This window comes from Podarcis vaucheri (genome assembly GCF_965113315.1).
Source record: "Podarcis vaucheri genome assembly, contig: SUPER_10_unloc_1, whole genome shotgun sequence".
Classification (NCBI taxonomy): Eukaryota; Metazoa; Chordata; class Lepidosauria; order Squamata; family Lacertidae; genus Podarcis; species Podarcis vaucheri.
The window spans coordinates 3,079,544-3,101,123 of NW_028118809.1; the positions used below are offsets into that span (position 1 = coordinate 3,079,544).

Below are 21,580 nucleotides of genomic sequence, written 5' to 3' on the forward strand. Positions count from 1 at the left end.
GCTGAAAAGCCCCATATCTTTATAGGGCATCCAGTGGCAGGCAGTCCCAAAAGTGGACAAACACTGTCACCTTTAAAAGGAGTTTAACAGGAATAACATAAGGAAAATTCATTATTATAGCAACTCCAGTGGCAGGCAGTCCCACAGCCCCCAAACTTTCTGAGAAGGCTTGCCTGAAACTTGCCACCGCTGTCGACCAGAAGCTTCTCCTCTTGCCAGGCCCAACCAGAACTCGGTGCCAGCTGAGAGATGAAAAGAAGAGTCAGGTGGGCAGTGGATTCAAGTGCCGGAGGCTCTTCCTTTGGCAGGGAGTTCCATTGGCCCAAGCAAACCCTGACTTGCCACTTTCTCCCTGGAAAGCTGGTAGTGGTAGCGGAAGAGTCTCGCTTGCGAGGCGGGTGGCACGGCGCCCACCTGGACGGAGACTAGCACCCTAGAAAATAGAAAATACTTATCGGGAGAGAAAGAGAGGGCTGAATCAGCTCCGTTCACACCCAGCTGGATGTAAATTGTTATTGGGATGATTCATTCCCATCCCCTCAGCCCACCACACAGGGTTGTGAGCTGGAGGCACTCAATGGTCATCCCTCCTGACCCGGACACTTAGGGGTGCCTTGTGTGAGCCCCACCTTCATCACCCACCTCAGCCCAATCCCAGCTCCACCAATCGCCGTGGGGCATCCTCCAGCTTCAGGTGTCATATTCAAAATCGCACAAGCCTGAGCGGGAAACCACATTTTCAGGAGTTCTTTAATAGAAGTATGGGATAGATACAAAAATATATTGGAGCCAAAAGTCCCTTATTGGCTATCTCCGCTGGAGGTAATGAGTGTTAAGAAAATTAATATGAGAAGTAATTGGAGTACATATGGTGAATTGGTAATTAAAGAAGGAGGAAAATGGAAATTGAAACCATTTGAACAAGTTAAAGATTATGTATATGATTGGTTGCATTACTTTCAAGTAAATGAAATGTTTAAAAAAGACTTAAAAGAAAGGGGTTATGTAGAAAAAGAATCTAAATTTCAAATAGACATAATAAACAATTAATATAAAACTCGGTCAAAAATGTATAAGATATTGTTGGAATGGCATACGAAAGATGAAGAGGTTAAATCGGTAATGATACAGTGGGCCAAAGATTTTGGGTATAATATTCAATTTGATGAATGGGAAAAATTGTGGAAAGAGAATATAAAATTTACTGCATGCACGGCACTGAAAGAAAATGTTATGAAAATGTTTTACAGATGGTACATCACACCTGTAAAGTTAGCAAAGATGTATAAGACGTGTAACAAATGTTGGAAATGTAAAGAAAAAGAAGGGACGTTCTTTCATGTGTGGTGGGAATGTAAGAAAGTGAAAAGCTTTTGGGAAATGATATACAATAAAATGAAAAAACTGTTAAGATATACTTTTGCCAGTGGCGTAGCGTGGGGGGTGCAGGGGGGGCCGGCCGCACCGGGCGCAACATCTGGGGGTTAGGGTTAGGGGGCGCAAATCCACGGGTTAGGGGGCGCAAATTACTTGCCTTGCCCCGGGTGCTGACAACCCACGCTACGCCACTGACTTTTGCAAAAAAACCGGAGGCTTTTCTTTTAGAGATCTTAGGAAAGGACATAAGAAGAAAAGACTGTAAACTCTTTCAATATGCAGCAACGGCAGCCAGAATCTTGTTGGCCCAGAAATGGAAGCAAGAGGAAATACCGACGATAAAAGAATGGAGACTGAAATTGACAGATTATGCGGAATTGGACAAATTAACTGGGAAAATCAGATACACCAAAGACCAAAAGTTCATCGAAGACTGGGGAAAGTTCGTAGATTATCTGAAAAACGTATGCGGCGTGAACACAATTCTAGTGGGATTTCAAGAGGCACTGTAAAAATAGAGAAATATTGTTAATATGAAATAGTGGGGGAAGGGAGGTATAATGGCAATACGAAAGAAGGGAATGTATAATTAAAGTTATAAATATGGATGATTATCAGAGACGCTGAAGGAAGTTCAAAAAAGGAGATAATTTGTTGTATTTTGGATAAAAATGTATAATTGCATGGAAAATCAATAAAATTTATTATTAAAAAAAACAAAAAAACCTTATGCAAATAAAGCATTGCTTATTCTTCATCCACTGGTGTGCTTATTGGCTCCAGATCCAGAAATAACCCTCCCCTTGGCAGAACATATACAGTGCTTTTTTCTGGGGGGGGGGGGGGCAGAGGAATGCATAAAACATTTTGTGAATGTACTTTTGTCCATTTACTGTATTTATTTTTCCCGGTTTGAACTAAAAAATGGCGATTTTCTTGAGTCAAAATGAGAGTACCCCCCATCATTTTTTTTAGAAAAGAAGCACTGCATATATACACACACACATACATATATCCGTTTTATTTTTATATATTTACAAACGGACACCTATATCTAGGTATGTATATTCTTGTATATAAACTTCCGCGGCCCCCCCGCCCCATCCCTCCGCCAAGGGGCACGAGAGGAAGGCCACGGGGGGAGAAAGGCAGGTGAGGGCGGGGCGGGGGGCGGGGCTGCCCCCTGGGGAGAGCGGGGTCGAGAGAGAGTGGGCGGGAGAAAGAGAGAGGGCCAGCCTGGCTCGGCACGTCTCTGCTGGCCCAACGTCGCAGCGCCTCTTCCGCCCGTTTCCCTCCCCTTCCTGTCCTCTTGCCTCTCCTCCGGTGGCACCTCCTTCCGGTACCCCTGCCCTCGCCCAAGATGGCGGCAGCACAGGCTCTTCCGCCCGTTTCCCTCCCCTTCCTGCCCTCTTGCCTCTCCTCCGGTGGCACCTCCTTCCGGTACCCCTGCCCTCGCCCAAGATGGCGGCAGCACAGGCTCTTCCGCCCGTTTCCCTCCCCTTCCTGTCCTCTTGCCTCTCCTCCGGTGGCATCTCCTTCCGGTACCCCTGCCCTCGCCCAAGATGGCGGCAGCACAGGCTCTTCCGCCCGTTTCCCTCCCCTTCCTGTCCTCTTGCCTCTCCTCCGGGGGCACCTCTTTCCGGGTACCCCCTGCCCTCGCCCAAGATGGCGGCAGCACAGGCTCTTCCGCCCGTTTCCCTCCCCTTCCTGTCCTCTTGCCTCTCCTCCGGTGGCACCTCCTTCCGGTACCCCTGCCCTCGCCCAAGATGGCGGCAGCACAGGCTCTTCCGCCCGTTTCCCTCCCCTTCCTGTCCTCTTGCCTCTCCTCCGGTGGCACCTCCTTCCGGTACCCCTGCCCTCGCCCAACATGGAGGCAGCACAGCCTCTTCCGCCCGTTTCCCTCCCCTTCCTGTCCTCTTGCCTCTCCTCCGGTGGCACCTCCTTCCGGTACCCCTGCCCTCGCCCAACATGGCGGCAGCACAGCCTCTTCCGCCCATTTCCCTCCCCTTCCTGTCCTCTTGTCTCTCCTCCGGTGGCACCTCCTTCCGGTACCCCTGCCCTCGCCCAAGATGGCGGCAGCACAGGCTCTTCCGCCCGTTTCCCTCCCCTTCCTGTCCTCTTGCCTCTCCTCCGGTGGCACCTCCTTCCGGTACCCATTTCCCTCCCTTTCCTGTCCTCTTGCCTCTCCTCCGGTGGCACCTCCTTCCGGTACCCCTGCCCTCGCCCAAGATGGCGGCAGCACAGGCTCTTCCGCCCGTTTCCCTCCCCTTCCTGTCCTCTTGCCTGTCCTCCGGTGGCACCTCCTTCCGGTACCCCTGCCCTCGCCCAACATGGTGGCAGCACAGCCTCCTCCGCCCATTTCCCTCCCCTTCCTCTCCTCTTGCCTCTCCTCCGGTGGCACCTCCTTCCGGTACCCCTGCCCTCGCTCAACATGGCGGTAGCACAGCCTCTTCCGCCCTTCCGAGCTAGGAGTGCATAAAAAGGTGAACCTGCCATGAAAAGGAGAGGAGGAGTGAGTGAGTGAGTGAGTGAGTGAGTGAGAGTGAGACAGGGAGCATCCTAGTAGAGATGGAAGGGGAACCCAAGGGTCATCTAGTCCAACCCTCTGCAAAGAAGCTCAGAGCTACAATTCCCAGGGTCTTCTTTGGGAATTCTATGGGAAGTAAGAGTTTCTACATTCATGAGCATTCACTTAGAGTGCGCTCATGTTTTTACCTTTTATTGAAAGCGGCCACAAGTGACTTGGGTGGAGTATAAATAATAAAATTATATTGCTCCTGCTGCTGTTCTTCTCTTGTTGTTGTTGTTGTTTAGTCGTTTAGTCGTGTCCGACTCTTCGTGACCCCATGAACCAGAGCACGCCAGGCACTTCTGTCCTCAAATCCAACCCAATACCAAACCTTAACCCTAATGCTCACCCTAACTCAAACCTAATCCTCACTCTAACCCTAAACTTAACCCAAACCTAAGCCTCAGTCTAAACCTAAGCCTAATTTAACCCTAACCCTAAGTAATAAAACTATATTTCTCCTGCTGCTGTTCTTCTCTTACCGTAACTCAAACCCAACTCTAACTCTTAACTCCTAACCCTAATCCAACTCAAACCCAACTCTCACTGTAACCCTAACCTTTACCCAACCCTAATCCTAAACCTATGCTTTGTTTACATCACTTTGCTTCTTTTGTGGTGTTTTGTGTTATTGCTTCATTTTGTAGGTCATGATGCTTTCTTTGTTTCTTGGGTGTTGCTTCATTTAGCAGTTTTTTAATCGGCTTTTGTGTTTCTTTTGGTATTGCATCTTCATAGGTTGTTTGGATTTCTGATTAATTTGCTTTTTTGCCAGTTCTCAATGATTTTGCCTTTCCATGAGTATTTCTTTGAGTTTCTGATAGCTCTGCTTCTTTCTGATTTGTTTTTGTGTTTCTGGTGTTTTGGCTTGATTATGTCATAAAATTGAAGAAATACCACCAGAAGCACAAAAACCAAGAAATATTCCCCAAATGAGGCAAAACCAGGAGACATTTTTCATTCAGTATCAGTATTTATTTATATATTGCATTAGCCATGTGGCCATAGCATGATATACATTAAAATAACAACATAATATGGGGGTGGAGAGGTAAAGGTAGATATCGTCCTGGGCGATTACTTAGAGAAAGAAAAAAGAAAAAAAAAAGCTGCTGAGGCTGGAGGAGGACCGTTAAAGGGTCCTTCAGCTCCTCAGATTTGTCCTAACTTGATTGTCCTTGTACAATAAGGCTACTTGGAATTTCGTTCGATTGTGCGGCGTGTCGACTGCAGCTGTGGTGTTAAGGAAGAAGTTAGTGCCGCTTTCCTCTTCATCACACTAAGCAGGAAGTTAGCTGTCATCTCGGTAATCCAGCAATCAGAATCCTGCAAAAAGAGGGACACTATCCAAGGCTGGATTGGGAGATGGAACTTGTTCACGAGGGGAGTTAAAAACAGAGATCTTTCATCTGTCCAGTTGGGACAGAAGAGCATTACATGTTCCATAGTCTCCAGGGACGTGTCATTACAGGTGCATGTTCTATTTGCGATGGGAACTCTGGAATAACAACCCGAGAGAACTGCTGTAGGAAAACAGTTGAGACGGGCACAGGTAAAGGCCCTTTGCTTAGCCTCCGAAGGAATTGTGAAGCAGTATAGAGGGATCCCTTCAGGGGGTGGGATAGCTAGGGCTAGGCCTGAACACGGTCCTCTTGCATAGGAAGCTGTGTTAGAGAAGTCAAGTTGCTGTAGTTTCTTTTTAATTAGAGGTAGGGCTGCCGGGCTGATACATTCTAAGTTAAGAACAGTTTTACAATTCAGATTGAGAAGAGAGCGGAATTTGAGGTTAATTGTAGTTTTCCAAGGGGAGTTATGAATATCTCTTGGGATCAGATTGGAAAAACCACCTCTAATTCGGGCATCCGATGCTAATAGGTGGAGGCTGTAGGAAATGGCTCGACTCCATGCTCATTTAACAATTGAGGGCTGGGCGAACTCGAGTCGTAAGGCTGCACCTGAGACACATCTCGGGATGCCGGAAAGAGATCTCAGGAACATATGAAGTGGGCGATCCAAGTTACCTGATATTGCTGTAGTCCATACTTTGCATCCATATAATAATTTAGGGACAACTTTGGCATTAAATATTTGAATTGCTGCTGGAAGGTGTTTGCCGCCCTTCTGGTGGTAAAATCGGACAATGTCGTTAGAGGTCGTGGTTGCAGCGAGAAAGGCAGATTGTAGATGGGTGGACCAGGAGAGATTATAAGTGAATATTAGGCCTAGATATTTAAAGGCTTTTACCTTTTCTAAATAGCCACCTGTGATCTTAAGCGGCTCCAACTTGAGTTTGCGGGAACGAGTGAAGTGGAGGACTTTCGATTTTTTATAATTAATATTGAGAGCTTCCGCCTTACAATAGGCGATAAATGCATTAACTGCATTTGCTAGGTCCGCAGCCGTTCTGGATAAGATGACGGCATCATCAGCATAGAAAAGGGAGGCAACGGGGTGGCCTGCTAAATGAGGAGGATACTTAGATGCTAGCTTCAGAGTGAAAATTGCATCATGAAGATAAAGATTAAATAGTAAAGGGGCCAAGAGACAGCCTTGTCGGACGCCCTTGGCCGTTGGAAATGGAGTAGTGAGGGAGCCGTTGGGACCACATCGGACGCGAGCTGTGGTGTTTGAATAAAGGGAAATAATTAGGGAGAGGAGGTGCGGATCAATTCCCAGGTGGGCAAGTTTGGACCATAATCTCTGCCTAGGAATGGAATCAAAGGCGGCCTCCAAATCCATGAAAGCGGCAAATAGGTGGCCTTGCCTTGGAGCAGTGTATTTACTGGCAAGGTGATAGAGAGTTAGACAGTGGTCCATGGTTGACGCTGACTTTCGGAAACCGATCTGTTCTAGCGGTAGAATGTTCCTCTCCTGGACCCATGAAAGAAGTTCCTCCAGTAAAACAGCAGCAAATATTTTCCCCGGAATGGATAATAAACTGATGGGGCGATAGTTCCTTGGGATGTTTGACTGACCGCCTTTGAAGATCGGAACTATTATAGCTTCTCTCCAGGAGTCGGGGATGTCTAGGGCAGAGGAGATAGCGGTGAATACAGGAGTCAGGTGTTCGCTCCACCAAAGAGGATCAGTCAGGAAAAGGTCCAACGGGACCATGTCTGGGCCGGGGGCCTTATTTCTTCGCATTGACATTATGATGTTGAAAATGCGAGTTGAGGTAAAGTTTATTGAGGAAGTGGAACTAAGAGAACAGAAACCGAGGTCCGACAGGGACTGAAGGAGATCTGTAAGATGATTTGGAGAAGCGAAACTGGTTAAATAATAGGCAATCCATTCATCAGGGGAAATCTGGGTAGCTGGACTGAATGGTGCCGAAGGTCTAACTAAGCGCCAGAAGGAGCGGGAGTCGTGCCTCTCTACAGCCGAACGAAGAGTGGACCAAGCTTTAAAGATGTGCTGCTGCTTCTTGCGATGGATCATGTTTCTGTATGTCCTTTTAATCTCTATGAGCTTTGCACGGGTTTGGGGGTCATTGGAAAATTTGATGATTCTGACCATTTTCCTAATTCGCCTTCTTAGGGCTTTACATTCCTTGTCAAACCAAGGCGATTCAGAGAAAAGGCGTTGGTGAGTAGGCGAGGTGGTGGTTATGTAAGTTGCTGAGAAAGCATCAAGTAATTTCCGGTATTGATCAGCAGGCAGGATTGGATCAGAGAGAGCTGCAGACATATCAATTGATTTTGTATGTCCAGGGCAAGAGAGGAGCTGGGGCTTGTCCATTTCTTTGTTTTGTATACAGGGTGGCTTTGTACCATGGCTCTATAGTTTGAGGGGACTGAAAATGGCTCTATTAGGTTTAGCAATAGAGTCAATGGAAGGTGGTCACCACCAAAATATTCAGCCACTTCCATTTTTGTAGAAATTGAAAATAGCTCCGGCGTCAATAAAATGTAGTCGACAACACTACTTCCCCGGGAAGTGATACACGTTAATTGCTGCGAGGACAGGGGAGTAATGTTACCATTCGCGATGTAGAGATCGTTTTCCATGGCCAATTGGGAGACATGAAAGCCAAGCCAAATCAATGGAAAAGAGACAATCTCACCCAAAACCGCAGAACCATTCAAAGTCAAAGAAGCAAAACAATTAAATGCAAAAAACAAGCAAAACCACCCCAAATTAAACAAATCAGCAGAAAACAAAAAAGAAGCAGTAAAGCCACCAATAACAAAGCAATGCCACAAGAAACTGGAAACCAATTTTTAAAAAGCAAAACCAGAAACTCAACAAGCATGCAATTTATGGGAGTCCAAAAGCACTTCAAGCAACAGAAATTAACCAACATAAGCATACTAGTTTTCACTTAGTCTTGGGTTTCTGGTGAATGTGCTTCGTTTGCGGCTGGCTTCATTTCCTTTGGCTTGTTTTTTGGACTTTTGCTTTATTGCTTCTTTTGAGACGTTTTCTTGTTTTTGCATTCTGGTAGTAATACTTTTGAATGCTTGGGTTTCTGGTGAATCTGCTTTCATAGAATCATAGAGTTGGAAGAGACCACAAGGGCCATCGAGTCCAACCCCCTGCCAAGCAGGAAACACCATCAGAGCACTCCTGACATATGGTTGTCAAGCCTCTGCTTAAAGACCTCCAAAGAAGGAGACTCCACCACACTCCTTGGCAGCAAATTCCACTGTCGAACAGCTTTGTTTGGGGTTGGTTGGCTTCTTTGTCAGTTTCCATTGATGTTGCTTTTACATGTTTCTTCTGCTTCTTTTCAAAAGGTTTTTGTGTTTTTAGTGGTTGACTTCATTGTTGGAATGGTCATTAGACATTTCTGGTGGTTTTGCTTCATTTCTGGTGGTTTTGCTTCATTTCTGGTGGTTTTCCTTTTTTTCTTGGGATTATCAGATCTCATAAAAATTAATATACTCAAAGGTGCAAAACCCAAAAAACCTAGAAATGAAGTAATCTGTTATGTACTAACCTTGGATCCTAGAAAAATAGGCAAGTAGGATCCTAGCAACAACTGATTGGTCTTTTCCTGCCGGCCAATCAGGCTCCTGGAGGGAAGCAGAATTAGCCAGTCAGACGGGACTCATTGTGTAAATAATGTATATAAAAGCCTGAGGTTTGGGGGAGGGCAATAAAGAGCATGAAATACATACAGGAGTCCGAGTATATTTCACAATCGTAATTTATATAAAAGAATCCATGAAACGAAAACCACCCCAAAAGAAACAAATTCAACATAATCCCAAAAACGAACCAGAAACAACAGAAACAAACCACATCCACCAAAGATGAGAAAACTAATTGAATAGAACCACAAGAAACCCACACAGTAAACATCTCATGGAACATCTCGGGGAAAAGCGAAATCACCCCCACACCATGCAAAACTAAGGTTTACCGTATTTTTCGCCCCATAGGACGCACCTAGTTTTTTGGGGGGGAAATAAAGGGGGAAAAATTCCCTTTATTTCCCCCCCAAAAGCAGGTCGGGGAAACAGAACCAGGTCGAGGAACAGCGGGATGGCGGCGCTGCGCCTCCCTGCTGTCCCCCGAGCTTGTGGGGCTGGCCGATGTCTGCCCCACGCGAGGGGCGCTCTGCATCAGGGCGCCCCGCCCGCCGGGCGGCAGGCTGCTATCTGCAGCGTGGGAAGCCCTGCGGGGAACTCCTGCAAGGCTCCCCACGCTGCGGATGTCTGCCTGGCGCGGGGGGCGCTCTGCTTCAGGGCGCCCCTCGCGCCGGGCAGCAGGCTGCTATGTGCAGCGTGGGGAGCCTTGCCGGGAACTCCTGCAAGGCTCCCCACGCTGCGGGTGTCTGCCTGGCACGGGGGCGCTCTGCTTCAGGGCGCCCCGCCCGCCGAGCGGCAGGCTGCTATCCGCAGCCTAGACATCCCTGCCGGACCTCCCGTAGGGCTGCCTAGGCTGCGGATGTGTTCCTGAAGCCTGGAGAGTGAGAGGGGTCGGTGCGCACCGTCCCCTCTCGCTCTCCAAGCTTCAGCAAAAGCCTGTATTCACCCCATAGGACGCACCCAGATTTCCCCTTCATTTTTGGAGGGGAAAAAGTGCATCTTATAGGGCGAAAAATACGGTAACTAGCTTTGGGGTTTCTGCGCAATTTACTTTTCCCCTCTTGTTGGGGGTTTCTGGTGGTATTTCTTCTGCTTCTCACATTTCTGCTTCTTTTCATTTGGTTTTGGGATTCTGGTGAATTTGGTAATGATTTGATTATAGTCTCTGTCTCGCAATTTCCCCTTTTTACGAATTCCTTCTTTGTTGGGTTTCTGGTATCTCACTTTTGGTTTTCACATTTCTCTTAGTTTTGCTACGTTTCAGGTAATTTGTTTACTTTTTGGAATTATCGAGTCTCATAAAAATGAAGCAATATAATTAGAAGCTTAAAAAGCATGAAAAAAAATATCCAGGCACTAACCCTAACCCTGAACATCCACCTATCCCCTGCCCTAACTCTAACCTTGATATTCTGGTCATCCATCTTGGGGATAACAATCTGGTGAGGTAAATTCAGTTGAGATCACTAAATATCAGCTGTGCTTCCTCATCCCTGAGTTTATCATAGTTTGGTTTGGAATGTTGTAGAGGTGCTTATGGAGTGGGGGCAGCCTTCCTAAGAAGGTGGATGGGCAAGACATAAAGCTAATCATTCTACAACGATGTTTGTGTTTGAAAATGTGGGTGCTTATATCCCTCATGGCAGAATTATGTTCTGTGCCCCACAGTTGTATAGACCTGGTGGTATGCATCTTTCTGATTTGGGTTGTGACATGATTCTTAAGGATCTGCAAAGAGCTCTGTTTGAGCACTGGCGTGTTTGTGGGTGGAGGTGAACAAGCACACCTGCCCAGACTTACCAGTAATTTGATTTGGTTACATTGGTCGAATCTGACTAGTTTTGCCGATCCTCAAGTTGTTATATTTAATAAATACAACCTATTTATCCACTTTTGGTTGTCTTGACTCTTCCTCCTGATGTGCTAGGAACCACTCCGTTTGGGGGGCACTGCAAAATGTGTGGTTTTTACTGCAAACATTTTGCCAGACTTTGGCCCTGATTTGGAGTGAGTCAGACGACGTTGGGTTTTTGGGTGACCTTATGACCCCTGCCAGTTACTTGGTTTGTGGGGTGCTGCAAAATGCTACAAAACTTTTGCCAGACTTTGGCACCAGTTTGGAGTGAATCAGACAATGTTGGGGTTTGGATATTAATTATGAACCCCGGTTTGATGTATCAATTACTCTGTGGGGTATTACAAAATGTGGGGGTTTTGCTGCAAAACTTTTGCCAAACATCAGTTTTGATGGGATCCCAGATTTGGGGGTTTGTAGTTAAATGAAGCGTTCTTTCAGTGCTTCTTGGGAAATGTGCAGTTTCCGTCAGATCAAACTAATACTACTGGATAAAATTATATGGTTGTTGATTATCAGACAGTTCTCCCATTTATCAAGGAAAATGTCTGTTATGGGTGGCTTTTGCTTGGTGTGTGTGACTGTTGACAGACAGATTTGAAAAGGAACACAGCTTCCTCTGTTTGTCTCACAGTAACTTACTGGCCTTTTTGATTATGCAGTCGGCTCGCCCAACACTTCCAGCTGGATTCCGAGGACAGGAAATGATTCTGCTAAAGGCTTTCTGTGAATATAATTCCAGTTGATTTGTTTTAATGGTCACATAAAGGCACTTTCTTTGGTTATAAAATGATGTTGTGAGTCTTATATCTGAGCAGTCAATAAACTCCCTCCCCCACAGAAACGCTTGTCTTACTTCTTCTTCTTCTTGGCATCCATACTTACATGTTTGTTTAAAGAAAGACTAACCCCACCCCGAACCCCACCTCCAGCTTTCATCTTATTATTCTAGTGACTAGTCAGTGTTCATAGCAACAGTTGCTTTTGTTACTAGACAAACTGCCCTGAAAGACAGTTACTATGACATGTGTCGTCTTGATATATAAAGTTGTTGCTAGTTTCTGAAAAACACTTCTTTATCTTTCAACAAGAAATAAATGAATAGGAGGCTGCTCTAAGGAAGAAGTGTGATTGCATCTGGAATATCAGACTCTCTGTATTTTTATGTATTTACTTGATTTAGGGGTGGCCACTTCACCCCCTGGCTATGCCCATGTCCCCAACTAACTGAGCTTCTTGGGATCATCCTGCCATGCTGTGAGCTACTACATTATCCTGCACTTTACAGAACCTTCCTTAGAGAATAAAAAACTGAGGCAAATTTCCAGTCTAAACAGGCTACACAAAAAGAAACAGCAGCGATTCTTTATGTTTGACTTGTGCTTGAGCGCCTGATATCTCAGAAAATCAACATCAGTGTTGGGGTGGGTGGGTCAGGGCATTTCCGAAATGTTATGATAGATGGAGCCATGGGTGTAGCCGGTGGGGGGGGGGGCAAATAAATAAAAATAAATTAAAATACATAGCTATCTGAGGTTCTGCACCCCCTAACAAAAGGCCTGCCCCCAGTAACAAAAATCCTGGCTACGCCCATGGATGGAGCCAACTACAGTAATTCTGGTTTTGTCCCCACCCAGAAGTGTAGCATATGTGGGCCGTGGGGGCACAAATTTTTGACCCTGGGCACAATTGTGTCAGGGGGCACAAACAGGTGCCCCCACAGCAGACTCCCTCATTGGTGCCTGGCTCCGTGTGAGAAGGAGCTGACCTAAGCTGCTGTGCTTCTGCTGGCCACAGCTCTGTCCTTAGGTCAGGCCTGACCCAGGGAAGAGAGCCGGAGGGTGGGTGGCCGCAGTGCACCTCGCTCCCAGTCACAGCAGCAGCTCCGCCTCCGGGTCACGTCTGACCTGGCGCACTCAAGGAGCCTGAGCAGCAGCTTCCCTGCCCCTCTCCTCCCCTGGACATGTGGGGCATGCCCCTCTCCCCTCGTTGAGTTCTGCAAAGGCAGCCTGAGACTGAGGAGGAAAGAGCTCACTGCTCATGCCAACCCTAGAGAGGATGTAAGAAAGAAGCAGGCTGTTGGAGGACAGCAGAGAAGCAATTGAGCTTGGTGGAGCAGTGCCCCAGTCCCCCTTAAGGATGAGCCTCCACTGACAGGGAGCAAGAAGGAATTTTAAATGGGGAACTACAATATTGGCATGGGAACTACAATAGCTCAGTGTTGCAATTTGTCTACCCTACTTAATATTTACCATTAAGGGAAGTATAAAGTCATGGAGTAAATCCATTCAGCTTGTTGATGTGAAGCAGCAGACCTCAATCTGATACTGCAAATGTTATGGAATTATTGAATATTCAGAAGTATACCTCTCCACCACTCCTTAGTCAAGCTAGTTTTGGGCATTTATGGCAAGATTATCCCAAGTGGAAAGGAATAATATATTTTCACTGTTATGTATTCAGTGATCTGTCTTTGCCTGAGCTTAAGTCTGGACTAAGGATTCTGAGCTCCTGTGTTCTGATTTGCTAAATGATGTCCAATCACAGAACATTTCAGGATTTGGGCCACTGCCATTGGCCCTTGAACTCTGAGTTGCAGCTTGGAAGTCTAGATACGTAAACGTAATAGGCCATATAGTAACAATTGCAAAGCTATTTACTCGAAACTACTTTTCAAAAATTAGATACAGCTTCTTATAATGCCAAAATCAACATCGCATGCACAGTAGTCTCTGCTGCAATTCAGAGAACTACAATGCAAGATAGGTCAACACTTTTAAAAACCTACTCTGATACCAACAAGAGTCATAGGAGGATTTATGTTTCCTTTGAGTACAACTACATGACAGCCAAAATTGAAAAAATAGTAAGACACCATTGGTATATTCTGAAAGACATTCCTGGCTGTGAAGTCTTTCCCTACCTCGCCAAGCAATGTACTAGATCACTTAGGGATATGTTAGTACACACTGACTTAAAACACACATCTACACAGCAGACCTTGACAACAGGCTTTTTTCAAATATGGACATTGCACCACATGTAGGTTTGCATTACTAGTAAAAGAATAGTGAAGGCTTCAACTTTATCATACAGTCATGTGTGCCACAGCACAGGTTCTGGGCACCACAATTCAAGAAGGACACTGACAAACTGGAACGTGTCCAGAGGAGGGCAACCAAAATGGTTAAAGGCCTGGAAATGATGCCATATGAGGAACGGCTAAGGGAGCTGGGCGTGTTTAGCCTGGAGAAGAGGAGGTTAAGGGGTGATATGATAGCCATGTTCAAATATATAAAGGGATGTCACATAGAGGAGGGAGAAAGGTTGTTTTCTGCTGCTCCAGAGAAGCGGACACGGAGCAATGGATCCAAACTACAAGAAAGAAGATTCCACCTAAACATTCCTGACAGTAAGAGCTGTTCGACAGTGGAATTTGCTGCCAAGGAGTGTGGTGGAGTCTCCTACTTTGGAGGTCTTTAAGCAGAGGCTTGACAACCATATGTCAGGAGTGCTCTGATGGTGTTTCCTGCTTGGCAGGGGGTTGGACTCGATGGCCCTTGTGGTCTCTTCCAACTCTATGATTCTATGAAGAAAGCCCCTTTGAACTGGGGCCACACTCAGGACGCTGCTTTCAATGCTGTCAAACCTCCTCTCCTCTGACAGTGTCCTTACCAATTTTGATGAGACCAAGCCCGTTGTACTTGCCTGTGATGCTTTCCCATATGGAATTGGCGCGGTCCTCGGCCACCAGTTGCCAGATGGGCGGGAGGCCCCCATTGCATTCTACTGCAGGACCTTGTCATCTATGGAATGCAATTACCCCAAGATTGACAAGGAGGCCCTTTCTTAATGCATATGCCTACATGCTGCACCACCGTCCTGGTAAGAAACTGGGCCACGTAGATACCCTAAGCTGCCTGCCATTGCCTGGCATTGACACCAACCCGTCCCCAGCCCATGGTGTGATGCTGCTGGAGACTCTGCCCCATCCGCCGCTCTATGCCACAGATGTCACCACGTACTCGGCAAAGGATCACACCATCTCCTGTGTCCTTAACTGGGTGTGGAGGGGGTGGCCAGCGGGTCGCCCTGATGCAGAGTTCTCCCCATTTGTCTTCCTGCAACATGAACTGTCAGTCCACAAGGGATGCCTGCTCTGGGGAAACCGGGTTGTAATCCCTGCTAAGCTGCGCACCAGAGTGCTGGAGGCTCTCTTTTTCCGCATGAAAGCTCTGGCCAGGAACTACGTTTGGTGGCCAGGTATTGCAGCAGTGGAAGAATGGGTCCAGCACAGCCAGACCTGTCAAGAATCCCAACCAGCCATACCCCAGGCCCCGATTCAACAGTGGGAGATGACATGCACACCGTGGTCAAGACTCCACATTGATTTTGCTGGCCCATTCCAAGGTTAGACATTCCTGATCATTGTGGACTCTTTCTCAAAGTGGCTCGAGGTGGTGCCAGTCTCAGCAATGACTTCCAGGGTCGTCATCCAGGCCCTGCAGCAGGTCTTCACCACACATGGCATGTCAGACATCATTGTGTCTGATAATGGAGCACAGTTCACGTCAGCCAAGTTCCAGAAGTTCCTGACCGACAACCTAATCAGGCATGTCATGGCAGCACCATTCCACCCATCAGTGAATGGACAGGCTGAGAAAATGGTGAGGACCACAAAGGAATCCCTCACCCGCATTGCCCAGGGGAACTGGAACCAGTGCCTACTGGATTTCCTGCTGCTGCAGCATCACATTGTTCCCTGCACTGCCACAGGCTGTAGCCCAGCAGAACTCCTCATGAACCAGAAGTTGGTATCGTTCCTGGATCGGCTCCATCTTGCATCTGATTTGCCTCCTGGCCAGGAGGCTCCAGCGGCCTCCGGGTCCTTCATCCTGGATGACCCTGTCTATGTCTGGAACTATGGGCATGGCCCTGCCTGGATCCCTGCTGCTGTTACCAGGGTGACTGGACCAGTCTCTTACCAGCTTGCCACAGCAGATCACTTCATTCACCATTTGCCACTTTCCCCCTTAAATCCACCAATGCAATTGCATATAGGAAGAGCTTATATCTCAGCTTATATCTGCTGTGTTTTTTGTGAGTCACCTGAATGTAACCTGAGCAAATGTAGCTCACTTTTGGATTTTCAGTTCTTTCCCTCTTTCTCTTTAGTCCTTAGGCTAGTGCTAAAAAATAGACCAGATCTATAATATCAGAACATGTCCTCTCCACAGGATGAACAGCAGGATTCAAATACAAATGGACTTCCTTTGTAGAGAAAGTAACCAGTACATTTGTTTCTGAATGTTAAACATTAACAATGAAATAAAGGGAACTGAGGAAGCAGCCATGTTTTATTACACACTTGTTGCTGTACAACCAGACACCTTTCTACAACTCAAATATTAAATGGAGATGGAGAACATTATACAGCATTGTCTGAACATAATGTGCTTTCCTTACTGCACAACTGAATTACTTAACATCTTGCCCTCCTGTTTTTAGTATAAAGCCCTAGTCTTGTTAACCAGGATAAGCACTACTTGTACTCAGATGACAAACAAATAACTGATTAAACAATGTGATACCACGCCTGGGTGATTTACATCTAGGTTCCCCCCCCGCTCTGTTTTTCCATTCCAGCTACCTAATTATCATTTGGTGTGACAGCTCTGGGCCAAACAACATGTTACAGCAGACCTCGGATCACACCATTGTTTTCCTGCTTATATCAGTAGCAGCCAGTGATGGAGTGATGTCACTGGGAAATAAAATTACTAATTGCAGTGTTCCAGGGAACCAGTGGGGGCACTCTTTTGAGCCAGCTAGTCCCAAATCCCACAGGTTCAGATCAGGGGTCACAAGCAAAAGACTTCAGCCAGAAACTTCCAACTACCACAAAGATGAAGCAGCAAGAAGCCAAGAACAATGGTTACATTGTTTTTAAAAGTTTCCCAAACTTTCCCATAATATATCTCAGGATGCATCATGAAGACATCATAGATATGTCTTAGAAAAGGTGTTGTGTCAGGCAGAAACCTGAGAGCCAGACATGCCTGTGTCAATCAAGTATGGTTCAATAACCCATTTCACATATGTGAAAAGATCTACATACAGTGGTACCTCGGGTTAAGTACTTAATTCGTTCCAGAGGTCCATACTTAACCTGAAACTGTTCTTAACCTGAAGCACCACTTTAGCTAATGGGGCCTCCTGCTGCTGCCGCGCTGCGGGAGAACAATTTCTGTTCTCATCCTGAAGCAAAGTTCTTAACCTGAAGCACTATTTCTGGGTTAGCGGAGTCTGTAACCTGAAGCATATGTAACCCGAGGTACCACTGTATTCTTTTGTAAGGAAGGCCTCCCTTGGCATCTCCACTTCTTCTTCCTGAGTCTCATTTCCTTCTGATAACACCTAGTCTGGGCAGTTTGGGAGGGGGATCCTGTGTATATGTCAGTACATTTTGAATATTATGGCCTCCTTGCTCCATTCATTCCATCATTGGATCACAATTCTATTACTTTTGGAACCAAATAAATCCGTTCATTTGCTATTTTTGGTGACTTTCTGTGTTTCAGAAAGTAGGGTTTCCTTGCGCTGGAAGCCCCTGGTTGTCTAATGGAGGGAAAGGTATAGAGATCAGTGGTATGCTTGTTTGCCTATGTGCAAACAACAGCAGACTCCTATGCATGTTTACTCATGAAATCAATGGGAGAGATTTGGACTGACGTGCCACTAGTATTGTGGGAAGGTTCAGGGATGCAGGAGAGGATATATTGTTTGATTATATCCTTTCCAACTTGTGTTAGCAAGTTCTACAATTTAGCAGCGTATCATTCCCCTTTTTAAACTTGCACAGTGGGTGTGTTTGCTCAGGCTCGCTAAAGCCTCTAAAATAAGTTTCCTAGTAATTTCCCCTTTAGTCCCTCATAAAAGAAATAGACACAACACAGTCTTCCATAAAAGTATAAAGAGTTTACTCATTCACTCATCCTGTTCACAGATGGATCCCAGAAGGTAGACTTAAGTTACAAAAGTAATATACCTGGAAACTATCCCATAAGGAGACAGCTCCTTTGTCCTCAGAGCATCTTAGGCTAAGCAGATGTTGCTTCTTCGACGAATGTAGTCAAAGAGAGAGAGATGGTGGCTAGTCCTATGCTTTTGTTACCTGCACAGGTGAGGCCACGCCCACCTCTGGTCACATGTAGAGGAAGTCTGTCCCAGCCTAGGAGGAAACAGGAAGTTCCGACTGGCTGGTCCAGACATCCCCCCTTTTTATGTCCACTCTAGGGATGTTGTACTTGACTGCTCTGTGTTTCACATCCCACAAGTATGCTGATGATAGACAGCTCTAGCTCTCATTCCTATCTTTTTATCCACAGGACACCATGGAAGTCCTGGGCATTTTCTTGGACCTATTTGTCACCATGAATGGTCAAATAGCAGTAGACTCGTGGCATTCCATAACTTGACTGGCATCCAGTGCCATCAGAGAATGAGCTTAAGTGAGGCCTCCTGTAAGAGAGCAGAGATGGTTTTGAGGGAGGAGTAGTCCAGATACCTTCCCATTTGTGATCTTCAATTGGGTGGCCTAAATCTTATTAACATATCTACAATTTGAAGGCCTCTAGGCTCCCCCCACCCTACAGTTATTGTTTCCTATATGCCTTCATCTTTTGATCGCAGTTTACATTGAAAATGTTATACATCTTTCAGATTGGGGCAGGTCCCTTTGGGTTTTGGAAACTTGTGAAAATGCTGAAACATATGAAGATGGCTAAATTGTTAAATAGTTTATGGAAAGTTTTGTGGTTTTATTTTGATAGCATCAAAAATGTCTAAAAAGAATTTACATTCATGGTAAAATACAGTTATCATTATTATTTTTTATTCAGTTTATACACCGCCCTATACCTGGTCTCAGGGCAGTTCGGAGTTCTCAGGGTGGTCCCTTCCACGCACAATCCTAGTTAGAATAAGCAGAAAAGTAACATCATTCTCAAAAGGTGGTGGTTGTTGTTGGCATCCATCTGTCTTGGAAGACAATAGAAGAGTGTGCCTTGAGGGGTGAAGTCAAATGGTTGGAGAGTTGCAGCGTCTGGTCACTGATGTGGATATATGACCTGACTGACAGTTTCAAAATGTACTGGACTGTAATGTAGTATTTTTGCTATATTTTAAATTACCCGAGAATACATAAGAAAGAAGTCCTGGGTTCCTTTAAAGTTCCTTGCAGCTCATAAAATGTGGACTATTTCCCCCAGAACATGACAGTGGAGCTGTGGTGATACTCCAATTTTATTATTATTTATTAAATTCATATACAGTGGTGCCCCGCAAGATGAATGCCTCGCAAGACGGAAAACTCGCTAGACGAAAGAGTTTTCCGTTTTGGAGGTGCTTCGCAAAACGAATTTCCTATGGGCTTGTTTCGCAAGACGACAATGCCTAGCGAGTTCCTGTGGGTTTTTTTTCCTTTCCCCCCCTTTTTCTAAGCTGCTAAGCCGCTTATCAGCGGATCTGATCAGCAGATAAGCCGCTAATAGCGCTAATAGCGCTAATCTGCTAATCCGTCAATGGGCTTGCTTCACAAGACGAAAAAAATGCTAGACGAAGAGAATCACAGAACGGATTCTTTTCATCTTGCGAGGCACCACTGTACTTACTTTAATCAGTAGCATCGCCAATATGAGGAAATGCCCAATGTATTATGCTACTTCCTCCTAGATTAATTATAAGTCTGAAGCAGTGATTCTACTTTACAGTCTTGATACTAAGCTGCTTAGCTTTATCCAGGATGCAGCTAATTGGTTTTTGCCTCAGAGTAAAGTAACATTCATTTTTCAAACTGCATGAACAATATTCAAAAGCAACACATTCCCGATTCAAGGTTTCTCCTAGATGCTCATTTTTTGATCCAGAGGGATTCATGTATGCTTCTCCGCACTCTACAATTGCCATCAGTCACTGAATGTTATCTAGGAAATGCTGTGAAATTTTTAAAATGTCATTATGTTTACTATCAAATTCTAATATTAAATATTATTTCACACTAACCATCAAATAAATGTCAGATGTTTTGAACTAGTTTCTGAGTAATGCTGCAAGCTTATCATAGTTCTTTAATTAAAAAGAAAAGCTGAAAAACCACTACTGCTGATCTTCCTGTGCGATAACTAGAGAAGAATTTCTGGGTGTATACTAGGAAACACTGTTAATTTGCAACAGATGATATTGAAAACCAGACTGTCCCTTGTGTACTGTGTGGCCCAAAAACTGCATGTGGGTTTTAACAAATCTGCGCACTTCTAAATTGCACTACCTAGCTCAGAATGTATATCTTATAAATGTCAATCTCATTTATCTGTTTGGACATATTGTATATATTAATACAGTGGTGCCCCGCAAGATGAATGCCTTGCAAGACGGAAAACCCGCTAGACGAAAGGGTTTTCCGTTTTTCAATGCGCTCTGCAGGACGAATTTCCCTATGGGCTTGCTTCGCAAGATGAAAATGTCTTGCGAGTCTTGAGATTTTTTTTCGCTCCCCCCCTTTTCCTAAGCCGCTAAGCCTTTAATAGCCTTTTAGCAGGTAAGCCGCTAAGCCGCTAAGCCGCTAAGCCTTTAATAGCCGCTAAACCGCTAATAGCGCTAATCCACTAAGCCGCTAATAGGGTTGCTTCGCAAGACGAAAAAAACGCTAGACGAAGATACTCGTGGAACGGATTAATTTCGTCTTGCGAGGCACCACTGTAGATAGGTTTAAGTTGGGATTGATGGATTATTTTTATTGTTAATGTGAGCTGATTATGTGGTGTAGTGTGGTGTAGTGGTTAAGAGCGGTAGTCACGTAATCTGGGAAACCGGGTTCGTGTCTCCGCTCCTCCACATGCAGCTGCTGGGTGACCTTGGGCCAGTCACACTTCTGTGAAGTCTCTCAGCCCCACTCACCTCACAGAGTGTTTGTTGTGGGGGAGGAAGGGAAAGGAGAATGTTAGCCGCTTTGAGACTCCTGAAGGGGAGTGAAAGGCGGGATATCAAATCCAAACTCTTCTTCTTCTTCTTTTTACTTAGTATATTTGCAATATTAATTTACAAAATACTTAATTTAATTAATTTACTTCTTTATGATTTAGGAAGCATTAACTTGGCAGGTAGGGTGTATATGTGAGAGTTTGTATCTCCCCCTATCTTCTCACTTCACTCACTTCTATCTTCTCACTTCACACACCAACTCTACCTACCCCACCCTTAGACCTTGCTAAATGGTACCCTTGCTAAATGGTACCCTTTGCAAAAACACCTCTGCACCCCTGTCTTCCCATAGACTGGGAACCAGCTAGGCAGAATGAAGTCTCAGCTCATGTGTAGCAGTGGCAGCAGAGAGTGAGAAGCCTGGTCTTCCGCTGTCCACCATGGGTGCTTCCTCCTGCTCTTGCAGTCAGTTGGTACTTGGAACAGACCAAGGAGGGGGTGAACTGGTCAGACCTCACCTGGAGTACTATGTCCAGTTCTGGGCACCACAGTTCAAGAAGGACACTGACAAACTGGAATGTGTCCAGAGGAGGGCAACCAAAATGGTCAAAGGCCTGGAAACGATGCCTTATGAGGAACGGCTAAGGGAGCTGGGCATGTTTAGCCTGGAGAAGAGGAGGTTAAGGGGTGATATGATAGCCATGTTCAAATATATAAAAGGATGTCACATAGAGGAGGGAGAAAGGTTGTTTTCTGCTGCTCCAG

At 45.7% G+C, this 21,580-nt stretch overlaps 1 long non-coding RNA gene across 1 annotated transcript; it reads left to right on the top strand.

Moving 5' to 3' along the window:
• Positions 1-3,080: 3,080 nt before the first annotated feature.
• On the top strand, positions 3,081-11,678 carry LOC309542624. Its single transcript, XR_014224328.1, has 2 exons — positions 3,081-3,860; positions 11,497-11,678. It is a non-coding gene; the product is annotated as an uncharacterized lncRNA (long non-coding RNA).
• The last annotated feature ends 9,902 nt before the right edge of the window (positions 11,679-21,580 follow it).